The sequence below is a fragment of the Poromitra crassiceps genome (genome assembly GCF_964638095.1).
Source record: "Poromitra crassiceps genome assembly, chromosome: 17".
In the NCBI taxonomy this organism is placed as follows: Eukaryota; Metazoa; Chordata; class Actinopteri; order Beryciformes; family Melamphaidae; genus Poromitra; species Poromitra crassiceps.
In genome coordinates, this window is record NC_139635.1 from 26,495,218 (window position 1) to 26,511,389 (window position 16,172).

Below are 16,172 nucleotides of genomic sequence, written 5' to 3' on the forward strand. Positions count from 1 at the left end.
CTTATTCCTTCCTCTGAAGGCAGGTGTTGACGTATCATGAGGGCAGTGTAGGATATTTAAAAAATATTTTGGGGGCAACTTTTGCCCCCACCCTCTAAAAACTCGGGGCATTTACAACATTTTGGGGGCATTAAAAATAATAATAATTAGTGCATAAAGTTGCTAAAGCGTAGTGTAAACAGAGATGTTTGTGTGAGTGTGTTCTTCATCGTTGTCTTCTGGCAACGAGCTTGCAGGTGCTGAGTGTGTGTTAGAGATGGAAATTAAATGAATTGGATGAAAATGAAATTATCAAAATATTGGGGCAATTTTAGCTGGATAGCTGGATGTCGATGGTGGTAATTAACACATGAATTATGGTATTAATTAATGCTAGGTGTTGATGAGGAATTAATCCATGATGATGTAACAGGTTAATATGGTCCCGCTTATGAATTTCACCAAAACACCTTATTTTCCTCTGGGAATCTCCTACTTGTGTGCTCTAGAGTTTAGTGTTTCCAAACGCACCCACCGCAGCAACGTCATTATGTGCGCATGCACGCAGCTCCGGTCACAGTCTCCTGGAAGCCATATCTTTTTTCGGATGATAGCGATGGCTATGGGAAGGCATAACCCGCCCCTCTCTGCCTCTGATTGGCCTAGCGTCAAACTTCCATCCAAACACATTTGCTTGGCTATCCTGCATTACATCTCTTTCTACAGTCTGTGGTCAGACCGTCAGACTCAGACAGACAGCAGTTACGCTTGCTAGCCTGCATGAAAGACGCCAGTGTGTTTATGTTTTTAATATAGTCATCTATGGTTTATAACGCTGCCGCTACTCTTGGCAGTGCACGTACGTAGCCTATAGACAGAGAATTGATCAAGGGTGATATAAAACAGGGTTATTCAGCTCATTGTAACACAAGAATGACATGTATTTTATGTATTATTGTAATTTAAATATTAATCAGAGGAAACAAGGTGATGAAATTTAGAATGACAAGAGAAAATACACATTCATATGCTTGTGTAATAGGCTAAGTAGGCCTAAATAACTGTTATACGGTTTGCAATTGTAACGTTTAATATAATAAAGTAAGATCTCACACATAACCTTTTGATTCTATATGCTGCCATCTGCCATCTCATGCTTGTTGATTGAATGATTGTTTTGCACCTGCTGCTCACGTTATGAACAAATGAATGCTTAGATGACCCTTACATCCTCAGCAGAAACTAACTGACTGCAGAGTCATTTGAATAAAGTATGAATGTTAGTTAGCTGTCCAGCAAACACTCCACTAATCGCCTATCTAGTTATAGTAATAACGCTTGTAAGTAGCCTACTTCCCCCCGCAGCATCGTGACATTGAATGAAAGTATAGGCTATATTAGGCTCGTTTGAGATGACTTCTGGCTCGCCTGGGAAGCAGGCGAGAGCAGCCGAGTGCAGTCAGTCAATCCGAGGCAGAGAGGGGCGGGTCATGCCTTCGCCTAGCCTTCGCCATCATGGGAAAAAATCTCGCCTCCTGGAATGTCAACGAGGGGAGGGAGACCGCGCATAATGTACACCAAACCCTGCTCTATGTGTCACACAGTAAACAACCTGAGACCCAGTACTGCCTCTTGCCTCCTGAGTGTCACCACACACACACACACACACAAACACAACGCAGTCGTAACGCACAGGTTACAATCATAGGTGTAGTGCCCGTAGAACGCTTCTCAGAGGGATGTTTTGTGTGTGTCAGTGTGTGTGTGCATGTCGAGCTATGTCGAGCCAATAAAACGAGTGGAATAGTGTTGTGACGTTCGCGAACGACCCGAATCTATTGAACGGCTCTTTGGTCGGAACGACGGGAACCGAGTCGTCGTCGTTGAGAACCGTTCTTTTCCCCCCTTCGTTCTTTTTTCCTCTCCTCTCAGGTTTCTGTCAGTCACACTCACCGGACTATAGAGCGCGCACACAGCACACGCACGCACACACACAACACACACACACACACACACACACACACACACACACACACACACAGCACACGCACGCACATACACACACACACACACACACACACACACACACACACACACAGCACACGCACGCACATACACACACACACACACACACACACACACACACACACACACACGCACGCACGCACGCACGCACGCACACACACACACACACACACACCTCCCCCTACTAAGTAAACACAAGCGGGCTCACTGGGGAGCAGGAGGCTTGCTTGTCATGTTAAAAAGCGCACCCCGTTTACTGGCTCAAGCGGGCGGTGTCAGCACTTAAAATAACACACTACACCGCGGTGAGCATAACAAGTGCATCCTCATTTGATATGCAAAAATAATGACGTGAACTTTGACGTGAACTTTCTGAGAGGTTTACTCGCAAAGTCAGAGACAGAGCCAGTCAGTCGGTCATTAGGCAGCGTGACAAGAAGAACCAGCCAGGAGAGGTAGACGACATGGGATGAAAATGAGCCAAACTCGCAAACGCAGCAGCATCTGGATGCAATTCACAAGTAAAACTAATGATAAAGCGGAATGCAATATTTGCAAAGAAAATATATCTTTCAAAGCAGGATCAACAAACAACCTTCACCACCACTTAAAAACACAGCATCAGGATCAACACACAACCTTCACCGCCACTTAAAAACACAGCATCCGACGAGACGACGGCCCACTCCCGATGACGATGATGACCAAGAAGATAACGATGGCGACAATACTGCTGAAACCACTCCCACATCATCAGGTACTACTGCTGAAACCACTCCCACATCATCACAATACTACTGCTGAAACCACTCCCACATCATCACAATACTACTGCTGAAACCACTCCCACATCATCAATACTACTGCTGAAACCACTCCCACATCATCACAATACTACTGCTGAAACCACTCCCACATCATCACAATACTACTGCTGAAACCACTCCCACATCATCAATACTACTGCTGAAACCACTCCCACATCATCACAATACTACTGCTGAAACCACTCCCACATCATCACAATACTACTGCTGAAACCACTCCCACATCATCAATACTACTGCTGAAACCACTCCCACATCATCAATACTACTGCTGAAACCACTCCCACATCATCAATACTACTGCTGAAACCACTCCCACATCATCACAATACTACTGCTGAAACCACTCCCACATCATCAATACTACTGCTGAAACCACTCCCACATCATCACAATACTACTGCTGAAACAACTCCCACATCATCAATACTACTGCTGAAACCACTCCCACATCATCACAATACTACTGCTGAAACCACTCCCACATCATCAATACTACTGCTGAAACCACTCCCACATCATCAATACTACTGCTGAAACCACTCCCACATCATCACAATACTACTGCTGAAACCACTCCCACATCATCAATACTACTGCTGAAACCACTCCCACATCATCACAATACTACTGCTGAAACCACTCCCACATCATCAATACTACTGCTGAAACCACTCCCACATCATCACAATACTACTGCTGAAACCACTCCCACATCATCACAATACTACTGCTGAAACCACTCCCACATCATCACAATACTACTGCTGAAACCACTCCCACATCATCACAATACTACTGCTGAAACCACTCCCACATCATCAATACTACTGCTGAAACCACTCCCACATCATCACAATACTACTGCTGAAACCACTCCCACATCATCAATACTACTGCTGAAACCACTCCCACATCATCAGGTAGTACTACAATACTACTGCTGAAACCACTCCCACATCTTCAGGTAGTACTACAATACTACTGCTGAAACCACTCCCACATCATCAGGTAGTACTACAATACTACTGCTGAAACCACTCCCACATCATCAATACTACTGCTGAAACCACTCCCACATCATCAATACTACTGCTGAAACCACTCCCACATCATCAATACTACTGCTGAAACCACTCCCACATCATCAGGTAGTACTACAATACTACTGCTGAAACCACTCCCACATCATCAATACTACTGCTGAAACCACTCCCACATCATCAGGTACTACTGCTGAAACCACTCCCACATCATCAGGTACTACTGCTGAAACCACTCCCACATCATCAATACTACTGCTGAAACCACTCCCACATCATCAATACTACTGCTGAAACCACTCCCACATCCTCAATACTACTGCTGAAACCACTCCCACATCATCAGGTACTACTGCTGAAACCACTCCCACATCATCAGGTACTACTGCTGAAACCACTCCCACATCATCAATACTACTGCTGAAACCACTCCCACATCATCAGGTACTACTGCTGAAACCACTCCCACATCATCAGGTACTACTGCTGAAACCACTCCCACATCATCAGGTACTACTGCTGAAACCACTCCCACATCATCAATAGACCAGAACTGCACATCCAAAGTGTCAAGGCCGCGCCCCTTTTTGGGGGATAGAAAGAATGAATAGCGTTGTTGTGATGGTATTTTTGCCATGTTTTTAGCTAGCATAGACAAAATACCAATTCATTAATTTCGGGTTCAAGTGTTTTTTTGGTTTGATAAACATGTCTACTAATTATTTTGCGACCTTGCCCGAACCTGAACGGTCGAGATATATGAATAAATTAAGGTTGACTGGACTGTCGTCATGTCCGTTCAGCCTGAGTCAAAGAGGATTTCCGCATTCCCCCAAAAAGGGGCGCGGTGCAGTGCGATGACGCGTTGCAGTTCTGGTCTATACTACTGCTGAAACCACTCCCACATCATCAATACTACTGCTGAAACCACTCCCACATCATCAGGTAGTACTACAATACTACTGCTGAAACCACTCCCACATCATCAGGTAGTACTACAAGTCAGTCATCCACCGTCAGTCACACCCATGCTGCATCTACCTCTCAGTCTGAAAATAGAACTGGGTCTACATCTCTGCCTGCCCAGGCACCAAGAACCACAGGCACAATACCAAAAACAAGACAGACATCTCTCCATGATTATGCAGCACCTGTCATCATAACCCCATTGAGACAGGGGAAGATAGATGAAGAGCTTGCTAAAATGATTGCCACTGACTTCCAGCCATACAGAATTGTAGACGACAAAGGATTTGAGCGATTCTGCAAAGCTCTTAACCCTTCCTACACTCTTCCATCAAGGAAGACAGTAACCAAGACAGTGTCAAACATTGATCAGAGAGAAGCAGCATCACTGAAGGAGAGACTGTCTAAATTGTCAGCAGTTTGCTTAACAACAGATTGCTGGACATCAAGGGCTACAACCCCATTCATGGCAGTAACAGCCCACTTGACCGGCACACAGGAGACAACCTGGCTGAAAACCTGCTCAGAGTGGCAAAAGAATGGGGAGTGGAGAATAAAGTGGTTTGCTGCATAACCGACAATGCCTCCAATATGACCAGGGCTATCAAAATCACAACATGGATCCACCTTCCATGCCTGGCGCATACCATAGACCTTATTCACAGCGCGGCCATCTTGGATTACGTCATCGCACAGGGTGGCAACGCGTCTGAGCCTGCGTTACAACCCATGTAAACAATGGAGCGGTGGTCCCAAAACCTGAGTTCTGTTCCACCAATTTCTTTTGATCAAATTGATAAATGGGCAGATGACAACGTCAACATCCCCATAATGATTCAAAAGAAGGGCTACAGTAACTGGATTGAAGGGTACATCCACGATATTCAAGGTAAATTAGGGTGCAACGTTACTGTGTACATAGACTTGCTATCTGTGCAGTGCTTGCTCCGCCGTCATATTAACTTCACTTATCGTGATTTTTGCATGTTAATCATGAATCAATCTAACACGATTAATTTGTAATCTGACAACTTTAGTAGCGCTAACATTGCTGACATCGTCAGTTAGCTGTAAGTAGATATTGGCCACTTGTAGGTGCTATGACGTTTCCATGCTAACATTGTTTTATTAAATGGATGAATGAGCGTTATTCTATCATTAGTAGCCTACTTTTCAGATAGGTTTAAGGATTGAAGGATACGTTCATATCAAATTACATAGCCTGGAAGCATCCAGGCTATGTAACGTTGAAGGATACGTTCATATCAAATTACATAGCCAGGGCGCTATGTAATTTGATATGAACGTATCCTTCAACGTTAAACCTATCTGAAAAGTAGGATCACTCATTCAACTCAACATCAATCTACAAATAAACATCAATGTGTAAATAATAAGTAAACAATAAGGCACTTGCACAATACAAAGAAACATCAATAATTCAAATGAAGGCACTATCAGTGGACAGTGAACGGGCACTGCAATTTAGCATGAACAAGGAGCCACATGGCGGACGAATCCACCGCATGTAGAACACAGTATAAACGTCATTCCACACAGACAACAACAAATAATAACACTCACTTGTTCCTTGGACCCACAGCAACATATAACAACAAAAAAAACCAGCAACTGGATCAGCAAAACTACCAATAGAGTCCACTCTGTAAACATTAGCAAAGCTCTTCTAGTCCAGGCATTTTACGCAAATATGTGGGTCAACCTCACACTAATTGCAACAAAACCAAACTCAACTGATTTTGTATCCTCAATATGTCCTCAATGAAGGAAAAAAAGTGTTAAGGAAATGTATGAAGGGAAAGTTTTGAAAATGACCTAAATATGATGGTAGCCTATGGAAGCCTATGGAAGCCTTTTTTTTTTTTATGTGCCATAAATCTCATCACTTATGTGTTTTTTGCTTCAAGGAGAAAATAAAAAAAATAAAAAATAAAATAAAATGTTAAAAAATAAATAAATAAACGTTTTTGGTAGCATCATATGGGTCATTTTCAAAAATTTCCCTTCATACATTTCCTTAACACTTTTTTTCCTTCATTGAGGACATATTGAGGATACAAAATCAGCTGAGTTTGGTTTTGTTGCAATTAGTGTGAGGTCAAGTGACATTTTTACTGGACTATTCGACCAGCAGTGCACTTTCTACTCTCTAACCAGCAGCGCACTTTCTACTTTCATGCAGTTAAGTTTCGTTTCTGCTCTGCTGGCTGCTGGTCTCCTGCGGCATCAGAGGAAGGGGGGGGGGGGAAGGGGGGGGGGGGGAGGGGGGGTGGGCATGTCTGGACTAGTCCTTCGTCACAGATGCACGGACTCGGGAGATACTAAAAAATAAATGCTCAAGTCTGCGAGGCCCTCTAGTGGACTAGGCTCCAGGCGGCTGCCTGTTCGGCCTGGTTCAAGTACCGCCTCTGAGGTCACCTGTAGCCAGATTTTAAGCACCAAAATCGGCCTGCATGAGTCAGAAGAGACCCCCCAGCATGGAAGTCACCTCGATGTGGATTTGATGCATCTAGTCGGTCCCCATGAGCCAGGACACACCCACTGGCCTGGAGATCACGTCTGCCCCAGACAATTATATCATTTAACAGTTTAAGTTTCCGTATAAATCATTACAATATACGCTCCCGTGAGGTGGGATGCATTTGGCGGGGGGTGCAAAACTCGCTGCTTCTCTGTTCGTTATTTTTTAAATGTGCGAAAAATACGGACTTGTGCAAAATAACGTCACCAACTATCCATATTCTTGGGTACATTCCGTTTAGCAAGCTAAGTGAGTTCAACACAACAAGCTAACTGGCATTAGTTTCAAACGAGGCTCCGTAACGGCAACGACTGACTGTAGCCTACAGTACCTGGAGCAAAGATGGCTGCTGTGTCGGCCGACTGGGGATCGGCTCTAACGCACCACAAAATTGCTAAGTTTCCTGTCAGAAAGTTAGCGTTAGCTAAGGATATTGTTGTGGTAACAAACTTACTGGCAAACTAGAACTGGCAAAGTTAATGTAGCTAACGTTACCTGACTGACATCAAACACCTGTTCATCAAACCCCGTTTGTGTGTCGTTCATTTCAAAACAATACTTGTTTTATGTCATCCCCAAATTGCCGTGAAATGTGTTTCTGCCTACCTGCTGCTGGTTCTTCATGATGAGAGTGAAAATCGATACAGTGCTCTTCAAGTAAAGAAAGAGGTGTTGCTCCGTGTCAAAATACCCGTCTGACTTCTTAAGAGAAAACCGTCGAGTGCGGAACATAGGGATGACCCCGTGTCTTTTATAGTCTCCGCTCAGATTTGAAAGATGCACATATTTATGATTGGCCCATCAAAGATGCACATATTTATGATTGGCCCATCAACTCACATCTCGTAGCGAAATCGCGCACACGCCACACGCCCGTGCGTGAGAGCTGAGAGGGGGTCATCCCTATGTTCCCCAGGTCCTATGTTCCCCTTTTTTTTCCAAATGGTGTCCACCCGCTATGCCGACCACCCGCAATGCCGACCTTAGGTTTAGGCGTGGGGGTGGGAGAGGTTAGGTTTTGTTGGCCTCCGTTCACAAGTGATTTTGTCACCCTGCCTGTTTCCGATGAAGGCGTACCAGTACCACCTACTAGTGGCCAGAGCCATGATGGCCCAGAGCTGTTCCTGGGGTCTTGGTGACATGTCACACAATGTCAATGTGGCTCCCAGGACCAACTCCCCTAATTATGTTGCGCCCATGACCTCAGTGAGGACAGACCCAGAGAGATTTTTTAAAATATTCAGTGAAATAATTAGAGTTAAAGTAGACTAAAATGATAACGTTGTGTGTCTTGTGTGTAAAAGTCACGTAGAAGTAGAGACGGATAATTTAAACGTATCTGGTAGAAGTCCCTTTTACTTATTTTGGAACTCTTGACAGGAAGTGGCTGTGTCACTCGTGCAGGAAACGGAACACGGATCTGGGTCGAGTGTCAGAAACGACGTGTCATTCAGTTCAGTACAGTTGATTTCAGTTCACTCAGCTGCTCCAGAGTTCTATTTATACGTCTTTATGAGAGTTTCACGTCGTCCAGGTGCAGCCAGAGAGTCTGGCTGTCAACTGTCTGTGAGTTTCCGCCTCTTCTTCCTCAGTCAGCCAGAGCACTGTGGGGAACTTTGCTGCAAGTCAGCCTTAGCTTAGCTTAGCTTAGCTAGCCTAGCTGGAATCACTATGTTTATTTGGGTCGGAGCTCAAAGACTTCACGTTACTCTTACCATCAATCTGTTGTGTGTGTGTCTGTGGGAGAGACAAGTAAACCACTGGCTAGCTGCATGCTAAAAACACCTGCTCCCATTCATCCGTCAGACAGTTCAGTTTATTCACAAGTACAATCATACACCCCGGTAAGCTATCTGAAGCTTGAGAATAGGGGCACAGACACCAAGCAGATACTGTTAGTAACCTACAAGACTGTAGTAGACTATCCTAAGACCCTAAAAAGTACCACTAATAAATTGATATGTATATAATAATAATATGTGCAATATAGAATAGTATTTATTCCATCAGTGTACATTGATTAAATAGGTTAGATACACACACACACACACACACACACACACACACACACACACACACACACACACACACACACACACACACACAAAGACATGTGTTAAGTGGAAATAACAGAGTAGACTTCAGAAGTCTCCAGCTTTTAGCAGCAACTGCTGCCTTAAGGATAAGTTCACCCAAAAATCAAAATGCAGTCGTTATGTACTCACCCCCTAGCCCCATAAGTGATGCTACTACTGTACTCCATATACACTCGTACAGTCCTAGCATCACACCCACTTCCATAAGGCAATAGGGGCTGTGAACGGCTGTTCAAAACGCTCTCCCACCTGTCTCCGATGTCCGATTGCAGATCCGAAGATATGATAGTCCTCCTACGGAAGCCAGTAATTTAGCCGGGGCAGTTAAAATAATACTGCTGTCTGTGTGAAACAACCGTTTAAAAGCAGTCTTTCCACAGCCTGTGCTGAATTTACAGCAGGGTGTGTTTGATCTCACTATCATGGTGCGCCGCTTGCACGCAGCAAGCAAACACATGCAGTCACATGGAGACGGCGGCTCAGTCAGTGATCAAATCCAGCGCACCTGGGAAGCAAAACGTCATGAAATACTCAAACTCCCAAGGTTCCTGTCGGCACTAGGAAGCTTCTCCTCTCCGAAATATGGCATATTAGTAGCACTTTTTAGGCTCTTAGGATAGTCTAGGTGTCTTGTAGATAAGCTATCTTAAAAAATAGACATAATGACATTCTTACAGACAGACAGACAGACAGACTGTGTCTCACTGACTCTCCTCTGTCCTGGTCAGCTCCAGGTTGGGCTCCTGTATTGATGACCCGCGGTTGGTCATCCCAGTAACGGTTGGTCATCCCATCCCCGGTTGCTAACGGCAGCAGCATGAAGGCTCTGATCCTGGTCGGCGGGTATGGCACGAGGCTCCGCCCCCTCACACTGAGCGCCCAAACCGCTGGTGGAGTTCTGCAACAAGCCCATCCTACTGCACCAGGTGGAGGCGCTGGTCACGGTGAGCTCATCGCAATTCGCAACATCACAATTCGCAACATCACAAAGACAATCTATAAACAACATCTGGATGGATTCTTTTTGGCTATGAAGGTGTGAGAGGAAATAAAACATTGTATAAAAAGAGGATTAAAATATAAATAAAAAAGAGTTAAACCCCCATTTTTTACCTTAAAGGGATAGTTGGGTTTGTTTGAAGTGGGGTCCTATCAGCTAGTTTGATACACTAACTGAATTAGGTGCAGTGTTCTGGAGGCTGGGCGCAGCGTGTAACGAGACCCGACACTCAGAGCAGCAGCCAAACCAGCTTTTTCTCTGTAAGTACGTGGGGTCAAGAACTAAAACGTAATTTAGCCACCTAAAACAACGCCCACCTAAACAAATCGATATCTGTGTACATGCACGCTCTATTTTGACAATTTTCAGCGCTTTACTTTTCCGCCAAACAGCAGTTTCATTCGGCACTGCTTTTTCTCCCAACCGTACAACTACCGTATTCCTCCGCTAAAAGCCTGGACAGAGCACAGAGCCGCGGTTTACAAAACAGGAAGGCTTAGAAGAGAGATAAAACACTGACTTACTTTAGAGACAACAAGTCACCTGGCCTCTCTGGTCTGGGACGTTTTCCACAATTTATCCTGGGAATGGTGAAAAAGTTCTGGAGGACACCGGCATTTAGGCAGCAGGCAGTTCCTCGCATCTCTCTTTCTGCCTGTTCACTCTCTGCAAAAGTTCCTCTTCTGTATATTACTCTCTCTGGTTCATAATTGTATCCTCTTGTCATCAAGGTGAATGGCATATCATCCTCGCTATCAAAATCACTCATATTTTCGTTCGTGTATTATATTTGTTGTGTCTTCACTAACAAACTGGGAGAAATAAAATAACCCAAAATAACAGCTGATCTGCGGAGTAATCCAGCGCTCTGTGCAGGCTTTTAGCGGAGGAATACGGTAGTTGTACGGTTGGGAGAAAAAGCAGTGCCGAATGAAACTGCTGTTTGGCGGAAAAGTAAAGCGCTGAAAATTGTCAAAATAGAGCGTGCATGTACACAGATATCGATTTGTTTAGGTGGGCGTTGTTTTAGGTGCTAAATTACGTTTTAGTTCTTGACCCCACGTACTTACAGAGAAAAAGCTGGTTTGGCTGCTGCTCTGAGTGTCGGGTCTCGTTACACGCTGTGCCCAGCCTCCTGAACACTGTACCTAATTAAGTTAGTGTATCGAACTAGCTGATAGGACCCCACTTCAAACAAACCCAACTATGTCCACTGACAAACGGTACAATTTTATTGTGAAGTACGTATAAGAAGTTAAACATGTTTAGCTTGCTAGCTTGATTTTCTCTCACTGAAACAAGTCGAGACAAGAACATTTGGGGATATTTAGAGCACCCCTCCCCCCAGCAAACCAGTTATAAACACTGCATAAAGGTAAGCAAATAGAGACTAGAGAGTACAAGCAGAAGCAGTAAAATAAGGGTGATCGGAACGTACAACGTACGTTAGCATCTGTAACTGTGGAAGCGCAGATTCAATCGTTTATACGTTTATATATAATCATGCATATACCTGTATGTATAGTGTCTATAAGGCTACGTTCACACAGCCATCCTTAGTGCTTGAATCTGACTTGGTGCTCACATCTGATTTTTTGTGTGGCTGTTCACACAGACTTTTTAAAAGTGGCCCATATCAGACTCCAGTGTGAACAGGTCGTGGACCTGAAGTGACCCGCATGTGCAGAAGAACAACAATAAAGTCACATGCAGCACACTGCTGTTCTACATAAACCCGGAAGAAGACAGCAGTGAACATGGAGGTAACTGACGATGTTGTTTCATCTGTTGTTTACGGTTCAATTTACAAGTTATTGTGCAGTGGAAGCCAGCGGATACGGGTGCAGATGACAGCGAGGAGGAGGAGAAAGAGAGCCTTTAGAAAACATTTTAATGATGGCTTTCTGTGGAGCAATAGCTGCTACTTCTTGCAAATACTTATAAGGTCTAAAACCTCACTGTCCCTCCACTGATTAGCTCCCTCACAGCTGTCCTCCATGTTTGTAATCACAATCTACCTGCTTGGTCCTCCCTCCTCCCACCAGTGCAGAATAGTGACGAATGTCGCTCTGGAATGACGTAAAAGTCACATTGAAGCATTAAAGGAGAATTTCGGTTTTTTTGAACCTGGAGCCATTTCCTGGCATTAATTATGAATTGGCCACTCACCTAGCGATGTCTGCAGCGTTTCTGGGCGTCCCAGCGTTGTTTTGAGATCAATATCGTCCAAGTCAGTGTAAAATGGAGTTGATTTGGGGCCAAGTGGTAGCCTGTATTTCCTGCATCTAAATAGCTATTTTTCTTCCCGTTTTCGCCACATATCGCCATAATCAGATCCGTCAACATCCAGCCGAGTGTTATTTCACCCCAGGCTGTTTCCTGGACTGCACACGGATCAAATTACCTCAAACGTGATCTAGGTCACCAAGTCTCGTGAAGTCCCGCGATACTTTCCTGTCGACTGGCCAAATACAGGCAGGACGCTTTGCGGTCGTGGTTTTAGCGTAACCTATGTGGGGTTTGGCGTAACCTATGTGGGGTTTGGCATAACCTTCGTTATTTCGAATCCCACATAGGTTACGCCAAACCCCACATAGGTTACGCTAAAACCACGACCGCAAAGCGTCCTGCCTGTATTTGGCCAGTCGACAGGAAAGTATCGCGGGACTTCACGAGACTTGGTGACCTAGATCACGTTTGAGGTAATTTGATCCGTGTGCAGTCCAGGAAACAGCCTGGGGTGAAATAACACTCGGCTGGATGTTGACGGATCTGATTATGGCGATATGTGGCGAAAACGGGAAGAAAAATAGCTATTTAGATGCAGGAAATACAGGCTACCACTTGGCCCCAAATCAACTCCATTTTACACTGACTTGGACGATATTGATCTCAAAACAACGCTAGGACGCCCAGAAACGCTGCAGACATCGCTAGGTGAGTGGCCAATTCATAATTAATGCCAGGAAATGGCTCCAGGTTAAAAAAAAACGAAATTCTCCTTTAAGTCAGATATGGGCCAGATGTCTGTTCCAAAACATCAGATTCAAATCTGATGTTTTTCCACATTTGAAAGTAGCCCAGGTCATCTTTAAAAAAGTCACTTTCAATGTGACTTGTACTGTTCACACAGTCATGAAAAAGACTGACCTGAGTCACTTAGGGGGGAAAAGATTAGATTCAAGCACTAAGCATGGCTGTGTGAACGTAGCCTAAGTGTGAGTGAAGTGAATTAAGTGAAATTAATATTTTGATTGTATTTTTGTTGACATTTCACTTTTATTCACAATAGTTTGTGTGTGTGTGTGTGTGTGTGTGTGTGTGTGTGTGTGCGTGCGCGCGCGCGCGCGCGCCCAGGCCGGTGTGGATCACGTGGTCCTAGTGGTCAGCTACATGTCGGACCTGCTGGAGAGAGAGATGAGAGTCCAGGAGCAGAGAGTGAGTCACACACATGGCTGCCTGGACAGGCCTGACCACTGAGTGCATTTTGTGTCAAAGCAATGCAAAGTGACTCCTGCTTTAGGGCTTGGGCTGTATAAGTATTGTCTTGGCTGAACACATTATTCCAATCAAAGTTAGGAAATTCCCTTTATTTTATTTGACTTTTGTTTATGTCTACAAATGTTAGTTTGTGCTTGAGTTCTTCCCTGACAGTTTTGGTATAGACGGGCCATTGTATTTAAGCAAGCAGTATTCTACAATATAATGACCTGTGTGCAGAATATACTATAGGAAGACATTTATTTTTTTATTATTGTAATGCCACAGAACAGTAAAGAGGATATTAATGTAATGAGTGTGTAGTCCTTCATAGAGCTAGCCTCTATATTTTGCTCTCAAAGTGCACTCAATCTGGCCCCCGGACCCCCCTAGTGTGTGTGAGATCAACCCACCACAATCTCTCCAAATCCTGTGGGAAACACTGTGAGGAAATAATCCACAATGAAAAGAATCGTTAGTTGCAGGCGGACCTGCTTTTATGTGGATGACATTTGCTTTTATTCTGAAAGAAAAATAAGGTGATTATTATTATGATATGTAGAATCAGTAGTGCTGATGATTATAATATGTGGTATTAGTAGTGGAGGTCATGTCCAGACTGATCAGATGAGCTGTTTTCTCCTCAGCTTGGGATCCGTATCTCTCTGTCTCATGAGAAGGAGCCTCTGGGAACAGGTGAGCGCTCGAGGCCTTGCAACTTTTTGAAAATAGACATGAATAGATATGGGTCATTGAAAGTGCTTGAATTTATCTATTTTGTGCAAGAATAGAAAAGTTATTTTGATATTAATTTTACTAAACTATAGTATAGTATATATACTATACTATACTATACTCAGATGCAGCGGTATGATTTTTTGACGGTATGATAACCTTGGAGAAAATTATCACGGTATCGCGGCCCTTTTATGTATTCTTGTCAAATATGGCACAAAAAAAACATACAATTTTAATTTTTACCATGAACAAAATGATAGTTGAATGGGGACCATGATGACAAAAATATCTTTGGCAATGAAGTATGCCACAGCATCATTTAATTATTTGGCATGGTTTGGATTTGGGTGCATAGGCCATTTGTTTCTCAAATGCATGTTGAATTGTTGGCTGGTCTCTGCAGCTGTTGATGTGGATACCCCTCCGCTGGTGCCAGTACTACTGCTAGCCTAAAAAAAGAAAAAATACATGTTAATGTAACCTACATCTGTAATGACAGTTAACTGTTGCGAATGTGTGTGTGCTTGGATATATAACAGTACTATTCTTACTTATCATAAATGACGATTTATTTAATCTAATTTTATGTAAAACTAAAACACATAATATCAAATAGATGCTTATCTTTTGTAAAAATCGGATGGACACTGACTGCACTGGACAGTGGACACAAATGATTGTTTCAATGTTGATGGCGCACAGCGCACACCCCCACTCACACACCCCCCTCTCCCTCTGTCTCACACATTAGCCTCTGCCCCTGTGCTGAGCGCTTGTCTTTTCCCCCTCTCTCTCTCTCTCTCACACACACACACACACACACACTGTTTGTGCCTCAATTCACTGGCAGGTTGGAGGAGTCTTGAACGTTACTTCTCTTCAGTGCAATGTGTTTTTGATAACGAGGCGCTGGCCAGCCTGGCCTACACAAGACGTGATCACTCAGTCAAGAAGTAACGTTACGTTAACGTTAGTCAGCTGATGCTAATTCGCCATGTTAACGATAGCCTATGATGAGTCATCATGAGTGTTTATCTGACGTTAATGTTAGCTACTCCTCAAACCTGCCGGTGGAAATGGTTTAGCGTTATGTCCGATGTGATGTATGATGAAGCAAGACCTCCTCTCCCCCTACCAACCCTCCCGGTCCCTCAGATCCTCCTCAGCCAACCTCCTTTCCACCCCCAAGTCCAAACTCCGCAGCTTTGGGGACAGAGCTTTCTCTCGGGCAGCTCCCAGACTCTGGAACGCCCTCCCCCAAGAAATCAGAACATCAGAGTCCCTCACAGTCTTCCACTCCCGCCTCAAAACCCATCTCTTTTCCACCGCCTTCTCTTAGTCCCTCTGCTCCCTCCCCCCATCCTTGCTTGTGTGCTGTCTCTGTCTACTGTCTTGTCCCACCACTATCGCCCCCCCCCCCCCACATAGTACTCAGTGTTTAGTGTAATCTCTGTCGTTATATGTTCACTAACGTCT